Below are 10,531 nucleotides of genomic sequence, written 5' to 3'. Positions count from 1 at the left end.
CCATCTTTCTCCTTTTGGACACTCACTTCCCATAATCCTTTGACCATCTAATCCTAAATTTTCTGCAGCCCAATATGTTTGCCTGTCCTGCATGCAAGTTTCTATTTGGATGGGTCATAACAGTAACTGTTGATATGAGTGTGAGCAGTGAAAAAGGAACCTTGAGTGTTACCGAAGTAAAGCGATTGATAGCATTTGTGACATGAATTTTCTTGAGCTCTAAAAGGGAAGAGACAAAAAAGGAGTAACAGAGGTCCAGTATGACTTATACCCCCACCTACCATGCCTATGGTGCTGCTGCCCATAGCAGGTGCCTATAATCTTCTCGGTGGTGAGTACAGCGGTCAACCCGGTCTTGCCTTTTATTTCCCTATCGCTCTTTTTCTATGTAAATCGCTTTTGGCACTTTGGTATTGGGGTTTTTCACTCTTCAACAGGCACTAGTAGTTCCCATCCACAAAGCAGGTTATTTTCTCTTATCCAATTTCCAGGCAAACCTCTGCTTACATTCAGATACTGTGGATTCCTACTGCTCTTCAGGGACTTCCCACTCACTTGGTATCAATAATTCCCAACCACAGATTAAACTATTTCTACTTCTAATAACAGCCATCTGTTCAAAATTGGTAGGTCACTTGTGCAACATGCCATACAATGCGGGTGTCTTTTATAAGAGCTACAATACCATTTTTGTTTACAATATGTACAATTACATATAACCCAGCTAGCGTGTCTTGTATTGAGGTGTATGAGGCACGGTATATGCGTTGGTACAGGAGGTGGCTGTAATTCGACCCTTAGGTCGGGATATAAGCGATTTTCTTCTTTATACAAATCACAAGCTATAGCAAATATTTTCTGAGTTTGCGATCTATATAAACCAGATCCTCCTGTTTGGAGGGGAAGTATCCCTCCCCAGGGAGGGTATCTGAGTTTCCTTAGAGTTTCTCCAGTGGGTACTTAAAACTACTCATATAAACTTCTCCTTTTTTCCCAGTTGTCTGTGATCTTTGGGGGATTATTTGGGTCATCCCAGTTCATGACCACCCAATCCCCGCTTAAGAGTCAATTTCATATCACCAGGCATCGATGTTATGGTCCACTCTTTAGGTTCTTCCACAGGTCCTTTGATTCGGCTGGCGTGGAAGAACCCTCTTTCTTTGGTCTGGATTGCTGCTTCATTCATCAGCAGTACCTGAAAAGGACGTTCCTATTGTGGAGTTAAAGATTGTTCTTTCCATGTTTTAACCAATATCCATTCCCCAGGGTGGATATTATGGATTCTAAAATCTAAAGGTGTGGTTTGAGGGATTATTCAATCTCAAATTTTCTAAAGTCTGTGCAATTATGGTGATGTATTTCTTAACTCTTGCTTCCCCTTCTTCGTAAGTGGCAGTTTCCTGATGGGAGGTCAAAAAAGGAAATCTGAACATCATTTCATAGGGTGACACTCCTATGTCTGACCTGGGTTGTGTCCGGACCCTTAGTAATGCTAAAGGCAAACACTTTATCCATGACATCTAGGTTTCAGTCATCAGTGTGGTTAAAGTCTTTTTCAGAGTTTGATTCATTCTCTCTACCTGGTCTGAACTCTGTGGGTGCCACAGGGTATGTAACTCCCCTTCTATTCTTAGGGCTTGAGCTATTTGCTGTAATATCTTTGATGTAAAGTGTGTTCCTGTTCCGGTTTGGCCAAATTTAGAAATATATCCTCTGAGGGAAGGCACAACCACCCCTCCCCCACCAGGTTTGGGAAAAATAAATTTTCCTCAAAGGAAAGTGAAGGAGATAAAACTATTTATTTAACAAACACACGAGAAAAGGAAAATAATGCTAAGTAATAAAATCTTTCGCTGTGGAGGAAAAACCTGGGAAAGTGTTAGAGTCCTCCCTTTGGTCTCCTCGGAGCTGGGGCTTGGGCCAGGGCCAGGCCCTCTGTGCCCGGTGGAAAGTCCTCCTGATGTGCTCTGGTGTTGAAGCAGTCCAGCAGAAAAGGGAGAAAATCTGAAATTCCAGGGAAGGAAAAAAAAGTTCAACTCTCAGTCTCTCTCCGGAGAAAAAGAAACTGAACAACTGGCCAAAAGCTGACTGGGAAGCAGCAAGCCGGGTGCTTCCTCGCTTCCCAGCTGCAGCTGGAAAAAAAAAAGTCCCTATCTCTATGTGACCTTGAACAAGCTGCAAACTGCTTTGAAAAAGTTTTGCTCGGTTTTCCTTCCCCCTCTCAGGCTCAGTTTAAAGGCATAGAAAGGCACAAGAATTAATTTCTGGGCATAGGGCAGTGATATGGGATACACATCATGACATTTCACCGTGCCATAAATCGAATCTCTCCTGATGGGAGAGAATTTGCTGAAAGTCCTTGCAAGGAGTTTAAAAGATAAAGCGAGATGTCTTCTGTAGTTTCAATGCTTCTAGATAGTTGTTTATTAAGTCTTATCAGAGGAACTGAGCCACTAGCGTGACCCAGGTACAGCATGGAAGGAGGAAAAGTAGGAGTGAGAGCAATTATCAAGATTTACACAGCCTTTTAAAGACATTTTAACCAATAGTTACTAAAAACGTACATTATTTTTACTTTCTTACCAATTATTCAGTAACACGACTAGGAACTGCGGAATTTTCTATCCAATCAATCCAAACTACTTTTACTGCAGAATATGAAGTAGTAGATGAAGGAGAAGAAGGTTTAGAGAACAACAAGAATCCTCCATTTTGGTATTTTTTACTCTTATCTATATACTATAAAGAGAAGCCCAAAACCTCTAAATTTTTCACCCTGTGACAATCTTACATAGTAGTCTATAACTTAATTCACACCACTGTATTTTCTAGTTGTTGTCTGACTGTTGGTAATTTTTTCCAAGGTTTAAAGCTATACCAGTGGTGTCCAGGGGGGTAAAAACCCTTAAAAATAGGCAGAGAAATATTCTCGGCACTCTGGGTTCCTACATCTCCCCCTCCTGTTTGAACCAAAAACACTTCCTTAACAGCTTTGTCCGTGGCTCATCTAGCACAGTGGAGTATACAAGGTACAAATACTAAAAGAATTATAACAGTAGTTAAAACATACAAACCTGTCTTCAAAATTTTTCTCCATAAAGGTGTAAGGTCAAACCAATTAAACAAATCATTCAACAATGATCCGCTTTCTTCTCCAAGTTTAGCTATTCCATCCTCTAATTGCCATATACTTTCATGGATGGATTTCGAATGATCTGACAAATTCATACAACACTGTCATAGGTTAGCAAGCATAGTCCCGGAAGGGACGTCCTTGCTAAGGGGTGCTTACAGTTTCCTCTGGGAACTGATAGAACCTATCAGCTGGCCAGTTTGAATATGGACAATTCTCTAAGCCACTTAAAGTTGTGAACACCTCTGTGATCCACATTTAAGAATAGGCAAACTCCCCCTCCAAGCTCTCTCTCGTTTCCGGCGCTGGGACAGGTGGCTGCGGGCCCCGTGTGGGGGCCAGCGGGCCCGGCCAGGCCCTGCTTGGGCCAGGCTGGGCCGGGCCACGGCCATCCTGGAGCCATGGACCTGTTCCAGCCATGGAACCCCCCCCCACTGCCTTGCCGTGGGCAGCCGGAGCGGCTCGGCTCTCCCCCCTCTCCACTGCGATAAGGAAAATTCAACATTCCAGCTGCAAAGCTGCAAGGCCGAGGTGAGATTAACCCTTTTATTGCTGTGAAGAGCTGAAAACCTGAGGGAAGAGAGAGAGGAGATGCTTAAAGCTGAAATTCTGTTGTGAAGCTATGATATATCAGAGTATCCTGTTGTAATTTCATGAAGATATGGGGGGTGGAGTGTTCAACTCGTAAGCAAAAGCACCTGCGCCGAGATAGGCAGATGCTGACGCAGCTGTAATTTCATGAGAAGTTTGGATAGGGAGAGATGAACCAGATGAGGACTTTTGCTCTAAACGGGAAAGGAGAAAACCTCAGTCCCTAGAGATGAACCAGATGAGGACTTTTGCTCCAAACAGGAAAGGAGAAAACCTCAGTCCCTAGAGATGCTCCCAGAGATAGTCTTAACGATGAAGATGATGAAGACCCTTTGCTCCCAGGGAAGGAGAAGGGCCTCTGTTTTTGTTTCTGAACGGCTCAACCTTAAAATTGTACCCCAAAAAACTTCAAGAGTGGACCCTCGAAAGCAGTTGTGGGAAAAGCTGCAAGTCGGGGGAAAGGACTCACACGCAGGCAGAGAGACTCCTCTTCCTAAATGGACTGAACGATATTTGGAAGTGGGCGGCTGTCTCGTTGTGATAATGTTTTCATAGCATGAGCAAGAAGAGACTTCTCTTTCTAAATGGACTGAACAAGGTTATTATGGAAGTGGTAAACAGACTGAACATCTTAAGGGTTGTTTTTTCACATTGTCAGTGGGAGAAGGGAGGAAGGTGGGGGGAGGAGGAGAGTTCTGAAGGTGGTATAATTTTTTTCCTTCCCTCTTTTAGAGTTGTTAATAAACTTCTTTATATTCTTTCAAGTTTGGTGCCTGCTTTGCATTTCTCCTAATTCTTATCTCACAGCAGATAAACAGTAATGAGTATTTTGGACCAAACAACTACATTAAATTGGTGTTTCCGCCCGGTTGCAAACCGAACCCGCGACAAACACATACCTTCAAACTCTTCACATCCATGTTCATGCACTAATAAAAGATAATCAATTGCTGCTCTGTTTTGCAGAGTCGCTTGTCTCACACTCTGAATATCAGTTAACATATTGCTCGGTGCGAGAGAGACAGCACGAGAGTTCTTACTTAGCCAACAGCCCAATTGATCCAATTGTCTTAAGGCTGCTCCTGCAACAGCACCAGGTAAAAGGAGAGCTGCAGAAAACCTTTGTCCAAAATTCCAAGCTACAAATTTGTCATTACAATCAGATTTATATTGCTCAACAAATCTTTTCTCCCTTCTCTTATGTTCTTTTATCATTTTTGCATTAGGCGTTAGCAAAGAAAGCTTTCCAAAGCTGCATGGACCGCCCTTAACATTTGAGGGAATTCCAGGCCAAATTCTGCCTCCACAAATGAGAAACATCCCTCGTGGCAATTGCAATGGATCCTGGTTGAACGATATGCTCATCTTTACTGTTGAATTGCACCAAGATGTTGCATTTCTATATATTTCGTAATTTGGAGTGACATCTGTTATCTTGTTTTTATTTTGTTTCAACCCTGGAGAACTGAACACTACACAAAGCTCCATTTTTATTGAACCAAGAATTTCCAATTCCTGAGGTTCGTAAGGAGCCTCCGGAAGGGATTTGGTCCAAACATGCCAATTCTCTACTGGATTTGAACCAAATCGTGAAAGTTTTAGATTAGCATGTTTGGAAGGTGGCCATTTGTTTGCTGGTAGTCCCACCAAACGTTGAAAATGGCTTCTTTGGCCTTGAATGAGTTAGACAGATGGTATCTAAGCCTGATGCATTGGCCAAAGTCTCCCAGACATTTTCTTTTGGTTGTTGTACTGGGAAAGCTGCATTGCTTAAGGCAATCAGTGAGATGATAAGGCACAAGTGTAATACCTGATTGAGCTTCATTCTCAACAGCTTTATCCCATATAGGAATCTCTGATCTGTAACAGAACTTCTAACACACTCTTACATACAAAATTTACACCATTAACTTTCCCACTTTTTGCATAATATTCAGTCCACAGTTCTTGTACAGAAAAAAAACCAACTGATGTCTGTGGCATTGACAGTAGCGTTGACGCTGATTCACGTCTGCGTGCTCACCTCCTTGTTCTGGGAGTCGATTCCTGCTTGTTTCTGGACTTGATAAGGTTTCACATTTTTTGCTGGAATCCAGTCCTGCACCTGTTGAGACACAAGCATATCCCTTGCCCCAAGTTATTACTTGAAATGTACCCTCGATCTTTCCGGTCTCTAAGTCTTTGATCAAGACTAAAGGATTTTCCCTCAATTTTGCCTGAGTACTGTTTGAAAAATGCCTGATAATTGGTGGAGTAGGTTCTGAAAAGGAGCTATTCAAGAAGTTTAAAACATACAAAGCTTTGTTCGATCACATCTGAGGCGTAGCCTCTGATTCTCCCCTTTTCTGTTTATCTAAAAGGGATTTTAAGGTATGGTGTGTTCTTTCAATGATGGCTTGGCCTGTAGAAGAATTAGGAATGCCAAATATATAACGAACACCCCAATTTTTTAAAAATGTGTTAAGGGTTCGTCCTCTGTAAGTTGGATCATTGTCTGTTTTAATTTCCTGAGGAACACCCAATGCTACAAATGCTTGCAAAAAAATGTCGACATGCATGTTTCGCTATTTCGGCTATATGTAGGGAAGCAAAGACTGCACCTGAGAAGGTGTCCACAGATACATGAATATTTTTAAATCTCCCAAAAGATGGGTATTTTGTAACATCTGTCTGCTATACTTGCAGGCTCTGCAATCCTCTTGGATTGACTGCTCCTGTGGATACAAGGGGTTGCACAAGCTGACAGTCCGGACAGGCACTTATAATAGCCTTTGCTTGATCTTTAGAAATGCGAAATGTGCGCATTAGCGCTTGTGCATTCTGATGAAAAAATGCATGACTTAATTTTGCTTGTTCAAAAATGTTTGGCAAAGTATTTGAAATAACCATGGTCAATTTGTCTGCTTGTGCATTTCCCTCTACCAAAAATCCCGGGAGGGAAGAGTGTGCTCTGATATGGGAGATAAAATATTTGTGTTCTCTCTGTTCTAATAATTTTTTCAAACACAAAAGATAAGAACACAGATCCTTATTATCAACTTCTTTCAAAAATGATCCTTCTATTCTTTTAATTATATTTGCTACATAAGATGAATCTGTAACTAGATTGAGTGGTTCTTGAAACAAATGCACGAACAACTGCTGCTAATTCCACAATCTGAGGTGAGCCTTGCACTTTGTGAATATCTGATTCCCATTCTTTTGTAGTTGCATTCTGCCATGTTATCACTGACCTCTGTGTTTTCCCTGAACCATCAGTGAATAACGTTACTGCGTCTAATGGCACTTCACTTATCATAGGTTTTTCTCTGAAGCTTATTTTCGCTTGTAGCAGTTTGTGGCTTGGAAAATGAATTGAGCATATGCCTGAGTAATCTAACAATGCAACCTGCAAATCATCTGATTTTTGCATTGCCCAATCAAAATATTTCTTTTTCAAAGGCAGATAGATTGTCATGAAATCCTTGCCTGCCATTGTTAGCAACCTTGCTCTAGCTCTGATTATAATTTGAGCTGCCATTTCTAAAGTTGTGAAAATCGTTTTAGGGGATCTATAGGGCAGAAAAATCCACTCTAATATCAATAGAGGATCTCGCTGTGACGAGTCCCATTGAAATATGAGACCATACAATTGCATCTTTTCTCCTAACACTGCAAGGAAGAATGGTTGGCTCAGTATAAAGCGATGTGCTTGTCTCTGCTGAAGAGCTTCAGTAATCTTTCCAAGAGCTTCTTGAGCTTCCGTTGAGAGGGATCTTGGCGAATTGATATTACAGTCTCCCCTTAAGAGATTAAAAAGTGGTGCAAGTTCATCATTTGTGATTCCCAAGATTGGTCTGATCCAGTTGATCTCTCCCAAAAGCTGTTGTAGATCTCACAGGTTTTTAACTTGAGTTCTAACTTGTATTTTCTGTGGTCTTATTGCTTGCTCTGTAAGTCTCCATCCTAAATAACTCCACGGTGAATTTTCTTGGATTTTTGAAGTAGAGATTTCCAATCCGGCATTTTGGACTTCTGTAATTACACTATCACGAGCTTTTTGTAGCTCTTGTTGTGTGGGCGCTGCAATGAGCAGATCATCCATATAATGAATGATCATTGCTTGTGGATGTTTCTTTCGCGCTGGATATAAGGCTCGTGCCACAAACCATTGACAAATAGTTGGAGAATTTTTGAGACCTTGTGGAAGAACAACCCAATTATATCTTTGCAGAGGTTCTTGTCTGTTGATACTTGGGACAGAAAATGCAAATCGAGGAGCATCCTCTGGATGGAGTGGGATGTTGAAGAAACAATCTTTGAGATCAATGATTACAAGTGGCCAATCTCTCAGAATCATTGAGAGAGATGGAAGTCCAAGTTGAAGTGGTCCCATTTCTTCAATGACCTAATTAATCTTTCTGAGGTCATGAAGCAATCTCCATGAACCAGAGATTTTCTTATGAATGACGAGTACTGGAGAATTCAAAGGACTATTAGTTGGTTTTATGTGGCCTTTTTGCAATTGTTCTTTAACAAGACTCTTGAGAGCACTCAGTTTCTTCTCTCCCAGGGGCCACTGGTCCACCCATACCAGTTCATCTGTTTTCCAGGTTAATTTCAAGGTGGTGAGTGCTGCAGCAACCCCTATTAAAAATCCACTTCTATTTTTGTTCCCCATTGTGATAAGATGTCTCTTCCCCATACTGTGATGGGCTTCTGCACAATGAAGGGACAAATGATTGCTGTTTTTCCTCCGGGTCCTGAAACAACAATTGCATGCTCACTCTGCAGGCATAGGGTACTTCCTCCAATACCTGAAAGCGAGTTCAGAGGTGCTTTCAAGCGCCATTCTTTGGGCCAAAAGAGATAAGAGATGACTGTAACATCCGCACCAGTGTCTAACATTCCCTTGATTGAGATTGTCTTATCTCCACATGTTAAACTGCAAACGAGCACAGGTCGACCACGGCCTATCTGCTTCATCCAAGTGGCATGAATGTCCACATCTTCAATGTCAACTGAAGCTTGTTGATCAGTCACTGGCATGATCTGCTCTGTTGCATGAGATGGTAAAGCAATAGCTTTGGCTATTGGAGTATTTTCTGGAATAACTAGTGGAGGACGTAAAGGCTGAGCCAAAACTGTTAGCTCTTCATTTTGATCTGCTGAAACGATGGAAAAACAACGAGCCCTATGATGCTAGATCTTTCCTTGCCTACTATTAGAAAGTCTTGTCTCTTCCAAGATGTTCCAGTGACCCCTGTGGATATCACTGCATGATTTTCATTCATAAAACATACTAATTTGGAAGCTGCCAATTCGCATTGCGCCCCTGGTGGCAGCAATTCTGGGTCACTGGGAAATCTACAGATGGTCCGGCTGACGGAGTTTGAGTGACCTTCTCTGATAACCGTGTTCCTTGTGGGATTGTGGATGGAGCCGTTGCCATCACTTGTGTCATGGCGCGTTGGTGTCCCGCGCTCCTTTTCAAGTTTCCCGGAAGTGGTAAAACATTCCCATCCACATCTGTTCTGGCACGACATTGATTGGCATGATGTCTTCCTCTTTTACATCTTGAACAGAGGCCTGATATTTTCACTTTTTTTTCAGGTCCTGGACAATACTTTTTCATGTGTTCATGTCTTCCACATTTAAAACATGGTCTCCCAATGAATTCTGCTGCCATCACTTGTGTAGAGTTACTTCATTGCAGATCTGAGCGAAGCACTGATATTTGCTCTTTAAGAAGTCTTCCAAGCTCTTGTCCAAAAGCATTTGCTTGGGATGTTGCAACATGCTGAGGTGTGCCCACCTTACTGCAAGCTTCTATCATTTCAGTTATGGTTGCCTGACCAGGTATAGCACTGATTATACGTTTGCACTCTGCATTAGCGTTTGCAAAAGCAAGACTTTGTAGCAGATATGGTTTTGCCGCTTCGTCACTGATTTGTCTGTCCAAGGCTTGCTTTAGACAATCAACGAATGAGGTAAAACTTTCAGCAAAACCTTGTTTTACTTCTGTGTAGATGCCTTCTGGGGTTCCTGTAGGTGGAATTTGTAAGATTGCTGTTTGTGCTGCTTCTTTGATATCTATAAGCACATTTCGAGGCAAAACCACTGCCTGATCTTCAGGTCTAGCATGAGGTCCATCGCCAGCCAATTGCTCTAATGTGAAGGCTGCATGTGGTCCTCCTGCATGGTGAAGCTCGAGAAGATAGAGGAATGCCTTCTGAAGCTGTGATGGTTACCATATCCTCTCCACTCAGGTCCGGAATAGGCACTTGAGAATGACAAAGTCCCATAAAATCGGCTGAACATCCCTGAGAAGCTCGAGAAGAATGTGCATGAAGTGGAATGTCTCGATGCGACACGTCAGTTTGAATATGAATAACATGTGCTTGGTCCTGTTGTGATGGAGCAGGTGACAGTATAGAACTGAGAAAGGTCGCTGCCTCTTCTGGAGACAAAATCTTCATTTCGTCGAAATTGTACGGGAGATGTGATTCAACATCGTGTGATTGTAGTGCTAATTGTCCGAGTGGCGTTGCCAGAGGGATGAGAGGTGGTAAATGCGATGATGAGACGGTAGTTGCTGACGTGCTTCTGCTGTAAATTCTCGGCTGTGGCTGCGGTGCAGACGGGGGCTGCGTTGAGACAGAGCTGGTAGGAGGTGGAGGTGCTGAAAGCTAGTACGACGGAGCTGCTGTTGCCGATGGAATTGCAGTGCTGGCTGGAGGTGTCGTGCGTACCGGCTGTGCCGGCGTACTAGCTGAGGCCTCCGTGCGTAGCTGCCGTGCGGAGCGAGCAGCCGGGATCGTGGGTGGG

The sequence above is a fragment of the Coloeus monedula genome (genome assembly GCF_965178545.1).
Source record: "Coloeus monedula genome assembly, chromosome: W".
Lineage (NCBI taxonomy): Eukaryota > Metazoa > Chordata > Aves > Passeriformes > Corvidae > Coloeus > Coloeus monedula.
This window is presented reverse-complemented; position numbering follows the sequence as displayed.